We start from the raw sequence: 10,874 nt of genomic DNA on the forward strand, positions 1-10,874 counted from the left end.
GGTCTGGATGAAAAGCAGAGACCTGCCCGGATTCCACGCACGCAGATACCCTCAGAAAACAGCAATTTTAAGCAACCATCACTTGCGTGTGCATGTTTGCAAGCAGTACAAGCCTGCGTGATGTTTGCGGTGACAGGTTTTAATAAAAAAAAGTCAATTGATATTTGACATCTATAAACAATAATATATACGAAATATAATTATATGGTCTTGACATACACATTATCTGTTGCTTTAGTTTAATATAAACTACTCATTTGGTTTATTTGATTTTGACAGTCCCTCTATCACAAATCATCACTTTACGCTTCTCTTTCTCAGTGGATAAACTGAATCAAAGCTGCTGTTATCTGCAGTTATACATTTTACAGAGACCAGTAGCCCATTCATTAGATTTTATCAGAAGAAAAGCATAATAGAAGTGTATAAAATAATAGTAAAGACTCTAATCTCAGGCATTTAAACTCAGCAAAAGCTTTTATTTCAATTTAATTTCTAAAATATGATTCGATTTGTACTGTGAACCATTTTACCGCAGTCTTTTCCAACTATTTAACACAGAAATAGCTAAAATCCACACTATTAACAATTGGCAAATGGTTAGGACTCAGAAGTTGGCAGCTCTGCAGACTTTTAAAAGCCTTAAGATCAGCACCAGTCTATGAGGATATCCCGTTTACCACATAGTGGTACAAATCATGCGGGCTGAAGTCGGGCAGATTCGGCGATTTAATGAGGTCCGTGAAAATTGAAGGAGGAAGAAGGTAAGGGTCGGTATCCAGTCCCGCTATCTCTAACTTCTCTAAATAGCGCTTTTTGTGAGGACCTACCAAATGCCCTACCTCGACCGATAACGGAACAACAACTTCCTTAATATAAGAAGCCATGTATTTTAGTGTAATATATATTTAAACTGTTTAAAACTAATCAAAAATCCCGCTCGTCTATTACTAATCAACCTAGTGCGCCAGTGATTTTGCCGTCCAGCATGGCGTCGTCACGTGGTCTAGGTCACGTGTTTGCAAAGGGTCTATAACTGTGTGTCATAGTGCCTAAGTAACTGTTTTTCCTAGCAGTAGCTTAAGTCAAGTACTTTGACTTCGAGCACCTTTAAAGGGACACTCCACTTTTTTAAAAATAGGCTCATTTTCCAAGACCTCTAGAGTTAAACATTTGATTTTTACATTTTGGAATCCATTCAGTCGATCTACCAATTTTCGCATAGCTTAGCACAATCCATAGAATCTGATAAGACCATTAGCATTGCGCTCAAAAATAAAATAATTTTCCTATTTAAAACTTGACTCTTCTGTAGTTACATCGTGTACTAAGACCAGCAGAAAATTAAAAGTTTTTCTAGGCAGATATGGCTAGGAAATATACTCTCTTTTTAGCGTAATAATCAAGGACTTTGCTGTCGTACCATGGCTGCAGGAGGCGTAATGATATTACGCAGTGCCTGAAAATAGTCCAGTATAGATTGAAAGTAACCAAGGGTGACTATTTTCGGGCGCTGCGTAAAATAATTTAAAATACATTTAAAATACGTAAGGAATAATTGACAACAGGTTTTTTAATTATTCGAAAAATAATGCACACCCAGCACGACACAAAAGGACTGGAGTCAATTATTCCACCTATACCACAGTTATCAGAGACATTGTTCTGGTGGTTATTTTAACCCAGCAAGCCCAAAGCGAGACGGGTGAGTAACCCACTTTTACACTGTAAAAAATTCTGTAGAAATTACAGTATTACTGGGTATTACTGGCAACTAGCTGCCAGTAACTTACTGTAGATTTTACATTTATGTTATTTACTGGCCGAGTTTGTTCAAAGTTAAATGAACATAAAACATTTTCAGTCTTTATCTTCTACAGTTAGTTACTGGCACCAGCTGCATAATTGCAGCAAATTTTTTACATTGTAAATTACCTTGAATTTGGTTAAATGCCGTTTTTGCCAAAATAACTTGGAGTACTAATTACTTAATTTTATAACATAAGCAAAGTTAACAGGTGTTTAAGGTGTTCGCTTTCATCTGTATATATGCATCTATCTATTCTTGCGCAATGGTTAGATGTCTATAAGTCTTTCACTGGCAACCCAAATTTTGCCTTGTTTTAGCCAAAATTGCTTTCTACATTTGACAGGTTAGGTGTGCATTTATCGCAAAATAATGACTACCCGTGAAACATTTCTCAACCAATCAGACAAAAGCATTTAACAGCCCCTTGGTATAAATTAACATGTACAATGACTCTAACAGCTGTAAACTCGAGCACAAATATATTTGATTAACTTTATGTAAGCAGCAGCAGTCTGTGTCCAAAACCCTGTACGATCAAGATCTTTAAATCTGGACATCACTTTGTTTTGCATGGTACACAAATCAACTTTCAAAAGGTGATCAGCCATCAAGATAAATAACTTTCGCATACTAATATCTGGAAATATCGGATATTAAATATATGCCACATAAAACACATATTATTGTGCAAAAGTCTTAGGCCACCACCAGCTTTGTTGGTTTAGCAAAGTTTCTTGACTATCCATATTTATTTTTCAGTCTCTTTATTAAGATACAAATAGTAAATAAAGGAAATAAAAAGCCATTTTTTTGTCCCTTTTTGACCCAATACTGTGTTGAAAATAACCCTTTTTTTAGGGTGTAAAATCATGTCTTAATGCCTAAAGCAGATTTTCAAAATAAAGTGATACCAACGAATCTGAAGATGGCATTGTAAACTTTTGCACAGTACTTTTTTTGTACATTTTGTACAAAAGCATATATACATTTATTAAAAATGATTTAAATGGAAGATTGTATTGGTGTGATTCTGATTATATATAATTTACACAAAAATAAAAATTTAGCAATAAAAATTCAAGCCTTACCTATTGTTGAGCAAATAAATAGCCAAATTATGAACTGTGAAAGAAAGTCGCTTTGTTTGTTAATCCGCTGTTGGTTTGATTGCTTCTAGCAGGTATACCCTGTTCCGTTTCTGACACCTGTACTGGCTCAGGTATGCTAATACTGCCTTAAATAGAGGGTGATGACGTCTTGATGATCGGGTTTGTCCCCTTTTCAAATGCACAGATAAGAACCGGAATGCTTCTTGAAGGACGCAATAAATATTATAAACATCTTTGTATTGGCTGGCAAAAGAATTTGTGCGTCGTCGATCAGTTTATCACATGTGTTTGTCATGCAACATACAAGCTTTATAAATAGAAACACTGAACTCGATGAAAATACTCAACCTGTATTAAATCGTTCATTAAATGTGTAAATATAAGGAATTCAAATGGTTGTGCTTTGTAAAGCGACGGTTATGAATCAGGGGCCGGCGACTATTTAACATTTTTATGTCCGATGTTCATTTCTTTAATGTATCTTGCTGTCTTCCGTATTTCAAAGTTAAACATTATAAATTATTATTTAACATCGAAATGATGTAAGCTACTATTCGCATACAATGTTTGGCTAATTTTGATTGTGTGGTAAATTAGATGATTTTATTAATCTTTTTTACGATTTTATTGAATGGATATTGCAAACAGACAGCGTTTTCTTAGTTTATTGTAAAATTTGAGAAATAATATATACGAATCTTTAGATGAACATTTTTTTTAAACAAAAAATGCATATAAATATTTTGGTTCCATTTTAAGTCCTCATTTATTATTTATCACTTATTCAAAGTGGCTATGAGTTGCTGCAACCTATATAAAAGTAGAAATTGAGTTGTTGCTGTGTCAAAATAATGTAAAAACATCGCATGTTGCCATCACATCGTTATTTTGTATTTTTTATTTTTTGCAGCGTCAGAGTACAGTGCTAAATTTGGAATTTCCCAGCAACTAAAGGTAATTTACGTCTAACTCAAAATTAGTCTTGGTTTCATGCCATGGTGTGTTACTGTAAGCACGCAGAATATCTACATATGTTTACTTATATCACATGATATGCGTCAATAGATCATGACTCCTACACGTGTAGGAAAAAAACTAACCAGACTGGTTACCGAATCATTCTTCACATTCTGAGATAGTCTTTACTTCAGAGACTACGATCTTTCCGTTCGAAAAACATAGTTGTGAAATAGCGTCAGTGGCCCATTGCTCATAGTTAAACCCCTATTGCAGTACACACCAGCTAGATAGACATGATTTTATAGTATAAATTGAATTTAGTATTTACTGTAGTATATGCAAATATTATACACGTATATGCATTGGTTGAACGTTTATCATACGATTCATTTTAAGTTATATATTATAGGCTATCATTTTCACGCGCTGACTGACCTTTTGTGTCAACACGCAGTGGGACGACCTGTTATATGAGGTCAGTTGTCACAATGGCGTTAAACAGCTAAGGCTTATGGTTGCCACATTTTGGAAAACAATTCGTGAACACAATATATAAAAATATAAATAGTGTAAATATTACACTTAAAAAACTGTTTTTGTAATCCATAACCTTTAAAACGTTATTATAGGTAGACTTGAAAACGCATGCATGCAGCAGCTTGTAAGGTTTTATTGTCGTTTACCCAGCACTTATGCAGAAATATAAAATGATATAATTTACAAAAGCTATTAAAGTTTAAGAGCATTTTGATTTAGGTCTTTTAACACAACAAACACCTCTCTTAGGGATGGGACCATTACCGGTTTCGCGATTAACCACGATAAAATGTCCCGACGGTTAGTATTATCGTTTAAAATTTTATTATCCTTACAACCGTGTTTGTGATTTTGAAAACTCACGGTAAATCCTGTCCAGCCAGAATCAATTTGAAGCAGGCGTGCACATGCAACATAGTTTTTTGCACAAGAAGGCATTTAAGGAATAACGTATTGTATTCATTCACAGTAAACTTATTTATTTATTTTTTACCACAGAAATAATTTTAGGGACATGAAATATTAAATTGTGATTTTCAGCCATAAAACTTGTTCAAATGTTTTCAGTGTGTGTATCAGTTATTTTTGAACATTTCCCTCTCATTTTAACAAAACCATGATAATATTAGTAATCGCAATAACTTTGGTCACTATAATCATGTTTATGTTCATATGTCAACGTTTGTGTGAACATTTAAAATCATTATGGGGCATTTACCATTTCTGTAATATTTAGCAAGGCAGCAAGCAGATAAAGTTGAATTAGATCACCAGAGAGATCGCATCGCTGCGAAAATGTATTATTCGGTGTTTTTGCAATTTATATCCTATTGCTTAATTATCTAGACACTATTATGCATTATAATATTCACATATAGCAAGTAATAATGGAGTAATAAAGTAAAATAAAATAGAGTAAGTTAGAATAGATTTCTTCCTGATCAGAAATGACATTTGTTGACTTGTCATGATTAATATGAAAGTAACAAGGCAAAGTTAAGTGTCTTTAAGTACTTATACTACAGTTCATTTGTGCTTTAAGCTAAAATTGCTCTCATTCTTCTCATTCCTGTCATGTCGAAGGAATGAATGGATGGGTGTGGTGAGTGTTTTGGGGTGTTACTAGGGAGCATATACCACATTTTTATTTCCTGGTTTTAGTTCCTATTATCATATTTTAAGTGTTTCTTTGTTCAGGGTATGTAGCTTTTAATTTTAGAAACCATTTCTATCGTCTTTCTCAATACTGATGCTGTTTGTTTTGCCATAGCCTAATAGTTCTTAAATGTGGATATTAATAAATGGTAAATAACTTATTTAAATATATTAAAGGTATATATTAGGTATATCAAATTAAAACATTGATTATGGTGGCCTAAATGTTGAACAGAATTATTTGCAGATTTGCTTAAAGTGTCATTCATTTCGGTCAGTCTGTTTCACAAATCAATTTAATGCAGCCACTAATAATAATGACTTAAATATAAAACTTTATAATTCTCTCTCTTAACTAATTTATTCGTTAATTCGTTAGGTATGATTGTTAAGTTAATATCAATATAATTGTTTGTTCATGTTAGTTAGTTAATGTTTTAAATTACTAACAAATTAACATTAAATTAACGTTAAGCGAATAAATGCTATATTGTTCATTGTTAATTCATATTAACTATTGTACTTAACTAATTTTAACAAATGCAACCTTATTGTAAAGAGTTATTTTTAATTTTCAATTGGTTATTCAGCGTGCTAATCGTACTGTGAAATCTGTGACGCAAAACACCAACATTTTTGTTGGTGCGACCGGATGTGCTATTATTGGAATTCTGTGTGTTTCAGTCTGGACAGCAAAGACGTCAATAACCAATAGCCTAATATTCCAAAAGCCACAAACGGAAACCGTGCTGCTTTTCTTGCGTAAATTAAAGCTACCGTGTCTTCTGCTCGAAAATACTTGGGTTTGTTTAATTTAAAATCGCTTATTTGATAAATTAAACATGTTTCTTGGCAAAATGCCATTGGGAAACCATGGCTTACAGTCTGCATAGTCGTTTTTGCAAGGGCTGTCCATATTTACCCAACTGTTTGTGTTAAAACAACCCAGTTTTTTTTTAGACTTGAAATCCTTTGTTTAGACAGATACAAAACAAGTATTCAGTATCAAAACACACACGCGACGTCTCAGACTTGTGGTAAATTAACCGTGAAAGAGACACAATAAAAGGACAAACTTATAGCACCAAGAAGCGCTCATTCATTCGCTATTCATATGCGCATGTTTCTTGCACAACAGAGATGCAGGTGTCTTATGATAATGGTTTTATGCAACAGGTTAAAGTGGTGTTACTTAACCACATGCATGAATGCATCAGATCTTGTGAGTTTCTATTACTGGAGGCATTTGTACAATTTGGGCGTTTTATTTATCATAAGTGTAACACGTTAAATCAATCTACATGGCTCGTATAAAGAATGCTGTCAGCACAGAACAAAACACAAAGTACGCGGATAAAGACATGGGGGAAGAACGGATTAATTTGTTCACTTCTCTTAACAATAGAGTGCTTATTCAACCTTTCCGCGCAATCATCTCTCATACATATTTATTTGACAGGCGCTTTTATTTCACTCAACATAAAGTGCTTTCAAACTATACATTGTTTAAAAGTGTGTCGTAGGCTAATCATCCAATAAAACATTCAAGAAGTTCATATTAACAATGATGTTGCTTCTGATTTTTTATTCCCTTTGAGCATAATTAAATTCACATAGTGTAATAATTTAAATGTGCACTTGCGCGTTAATAATGACATAAATTTATATTAAGCTTTTCAATATGTAACATTGTAAACAAAGAAATGATTCATAAAGTATGCTTTTTAATAATTGTTTGTATTTCTGTGTTATACTGTAAGTCCAACAACGCAAATGGGGTCGATTAAAGGGCGTGTCGTGTACCGCATGGGGGCGCTCGCATGCCGCATCACCAAATGACCCTTGCTGTGATAAGAAATAACTTTTGTAATGCTTTTGTTGTTTGCTGCCTGCTTATTTATAAAACAAACACATGTAACAAAGGAGTGTGCTGTTGAATGTGTTACCCTGAAAATTTTGTTATGTTTGTCTCCTTTTCTCTTACAACATTCAAAGGTCTTATGACATAAAATCAGTTTGAAATGTCTAATGTTAAGCATTCAGCTGGGTATGTGAATTAAGATATCTAATCTTAGTACGCAGACATGAAGATTTAACATTATTGTTTTTTTTGTCTACAAATGTGGGTTTATTGTTTACCAGAACATATGAAGAGTTTGGTTCTTAAAACAAAGTAACTACGTATTTAATTTTTTTTTATCAAAACATGTTTACTATTATGTTATCATATTTTTATTGTTTTATTGTGCTATTAAGCTGTATTTTTTGTTTTGAAGGCTTAAATCAAAACAAACCAACTGCAGTTTGATTGATATTAACTGGAATGCACAATAAATAAACAGATTTAAAAAAAAAAATTCGTTTTGGAACCAAACTCTTCATATTAAACTTTGTAGCAGTCTAAAAGAGCAGTCTGCAATTGAAAACATTTAATTTAATATAAACATCTCTTAATAATTTGTCCAAATTCAGTTTAGAGATCTACTGCCCTGTTATCCAACAAATGCTAATTTATAAAAAAATTTATGAAAGACCTCAGAGAAAATGTTGATACTTCCATGAAACATAACTGTGTAACGTATAAACGGACCTATGATAGGGCACCACCAAAAAAACATTTTCTCTACACTGAAAGCCCATTGACTGAACTTATTTGATTAATTCAATTTTATTTCTTGTATCTTGTTTTCGAAGGGGTCTAATAACATAATTGATTGAGTAATGATTGAGTAATCTCATTCCCTCAATTCAACTGAATAAATGGTTCTCAAAACTTATTTTAAATAGTAATATATTAAATATATTAAATAGTGTAGTTAAGCTCACCAAACCTAAAGTTTGTACAGTGCACTTTTACAATTAAGTTCACATAGTGTTCATAAAGAGTGAACTTAAATTGTTGTTTACATTGTATAACAAGATGAAATAAAAAAATAATGACTAACTTTGTGTCAATCAATAAATTAACTTAACTCTCCACAAAAGCACATAACATTGTGTACACAGATCTGCGTTATAGTAGAGAGAAATACAGGGTCCAAATAAACACTGATCACCTGAACAAACTATAATTTATAAAAAAACATCATCAATAATACTACAAAGAGTGTAAAACTGTTTATTTATTCCATCAATTGTTATTCTTTTAATAAGCAGACTGTAAATAATAAAAAAATTCATGAACAAAGGGACCTTCCTTGTAATTTCTGTACTGATAATTTTAAGTTTATTGCAATTAATTGTTTTGTAGTTTATGGTTTTGTACATTAATAAGTTGAATGAACAAAGATTGTTATGTTATGAATCTTAAATAATTTTTTAAAGTAATGTTTAGTCTTTAAGTACAAACAACATTAGAGCTTTCAGTAAGAGGTTTTTAGTAGCACGTCGAGATTAGACACACTAAGATTTTGCCGTACAGTAGGAAGCCTGATTCAAAGCAAGAGATCACAGATATTTTACAGACAGTGAGACAATACAGGTACATCCATTTTTATCAACAAAGACACACACACACTCACACCCATTTCAGTGCTCTGTACTTCAAAGCAGGTGTGTTTGAAAGAAGACCTTAATCTGTCTGCGCAGCTGTCTGCACGCATGTGAATCTGATGTACTGTAGATAAGCCCATCGGAAACAAAAAATGAATGCAGCGTATGCGTATGAAAATGATAACATCAAAGGTGTGCCAAACAAGATCGTTTTATCGGGCGTTGAAGATGCAGTCTGCATATTGTTCGGAAGATAAAATGATTTTGTCTGAAACAGGCTTGAAAATATGCCTCTATTAGCACATTCCTTATTTAAGATTGTGCTTCAGAGTTCTGATTTCTCTATTATAGTATTATAGCAGTAAGATCTAGCTCGCTAATTTTATTAGCTGATCAGCATTCAAATGGGAGATTATTTTATGTTTTGGAATAAAAATATCTTCGGTATGCATTTTATCATGTGCGTTCCCTGGGAATTGGAACCCACACCCTTAGGGTTGCTAACGCAATGCTTTGCGCAACAGTAACACAACTGAAATGTAAGGCTTTCAAAAGAATTTGGCTTAGAATGTTGTGGAGGCCCGTTGTAATAATGCAGTACCTTTAGGGCAGGTCTCAGTCTTGTGGGAAAACTTACAGATATCATTACCTGCAATTCCAACAAAATTGATTTCACTTATCAGGCATACAGAAGAGAACACACACACACACACACACACACACACACACACACACACACACACACACACACACACACACACACACACACACACACACACTGACATGTATGGGTGGTCCTAATGGGAACCATTGGGTTCAGATGTCATATCAAAGCTGTGCTCATGGTTAACTTGTGAAAGCAAAGAATCAAAGGGCATTGCATTACAGATTTCTTGAATCTGAACTCTGATACTTTGGGAAGATACTGCGAAGAACAAGGGCTTATGGTTTCAAATTTGACATCATTTGCATTTGTTCCACTTTGCAGGGGTGTTTTAATAAAGCAGCTCTGTTTTCACAGTGGCTCTCAGTTAAATGAGCCATATTGTTGTTTGAAATAGCCATCTTAGCCACAAAACATCAGAGACTGTTAACCAAGAAAGGCCACTGTCTGTCTTTCTGTCTGCCTGGATGCCTGTCTGTCTGTCAGCCTGTCTGTCTGTATTCAATCTATATCTTTGTAGTCTGTCTCTCTGTCTGTTTATCACTCTGTATTCTGTCTGTCTGACTTTGTCTGTTTATTGTTCTGTGTTATATCTCTTTGTCTTTTTGTCTGTCTGTCTGTCTGTCTGTCTGCCTGCCTGTCTGTCTGTCTATCTGTCAGTTTGTCGGTCTGTCTGTTTATCTCTGTATTCTGTCTATGTGTGAGTCTCTCTCTCTCTCTGTGTGTGTGTGTGTGTGTGTGTGTGTGTGTGTGTGTGTGTGTGTCTGTCTGTCTGTCTGTCTTTCTGTCTGTCTGTCTGTCTGTTTGTCTGTTTGTATGTCTGTCTGTCTGTGTCTGTTCATCATTCTGAATGTCTATCTGTCTGTCTGTCTGTTTCTATGTCTGTATGTTTGTATGTCTGTCTGTGTCTGTTTATTGTTCTGTATTATATCTGTTTGTCTATCTGTCTGTCTGTCTGTCTGTCTGTCTGTCTGTCTGTCTGTCTGTCTGTCTGTCCACCATTCTGTATGTCTGTCTGTCTGTCTGTTTGTATGTCTGTATGTTTGTATGTCTTTATGTCTGTCTGTCTGTGTCTGTTTATTGTTCTGTATTCTATCTGTTTATCTGTCTGTCTTTCTGTCTTTCTGTCTGTCTGTCTGTCTGTCTG

At 33.9% G+C, this 10,874-nt stretch overlaps 1 protein-coding gene across 1 annotated transcript in view; it reads right to left on the minus strand.

The window, feature by feature from the left end:
- Positions 1–3,012, minus strand: part of LOC135786267 (uncharacterized) — a 57,686-nt gene extending 54,674 nt beyond the window's left edge. Inside the window, exon 1 of the mRNA XM_073814598.1 lies at positions 2,899–3,012. The gene's annotated coding sequence lies outside the window, so the exon portion shown is untranslated. The remainder of the gene's footprint in view (positions 1–2,898) is intronic.
- Positions 3,013–10,874: the final 7,862 nt, after the last annotated feature.

Source organism: Paramisgurnus dabryanus, chromosome 4 (assembly GCF_030506205.2).
Source record: "Paramisgurnus dabryanus chromosome 4, PD_genome_1.1, whole genome shotgun sequence".
Classification (NCBI taxonomy): domain Eukaryota; kingdom Metazoa; phylum Chordata; class Actinopteri; order Cypriniformes; family Cobitidae; genus Paramisgurnus; species Paramisgurnus dabryanus.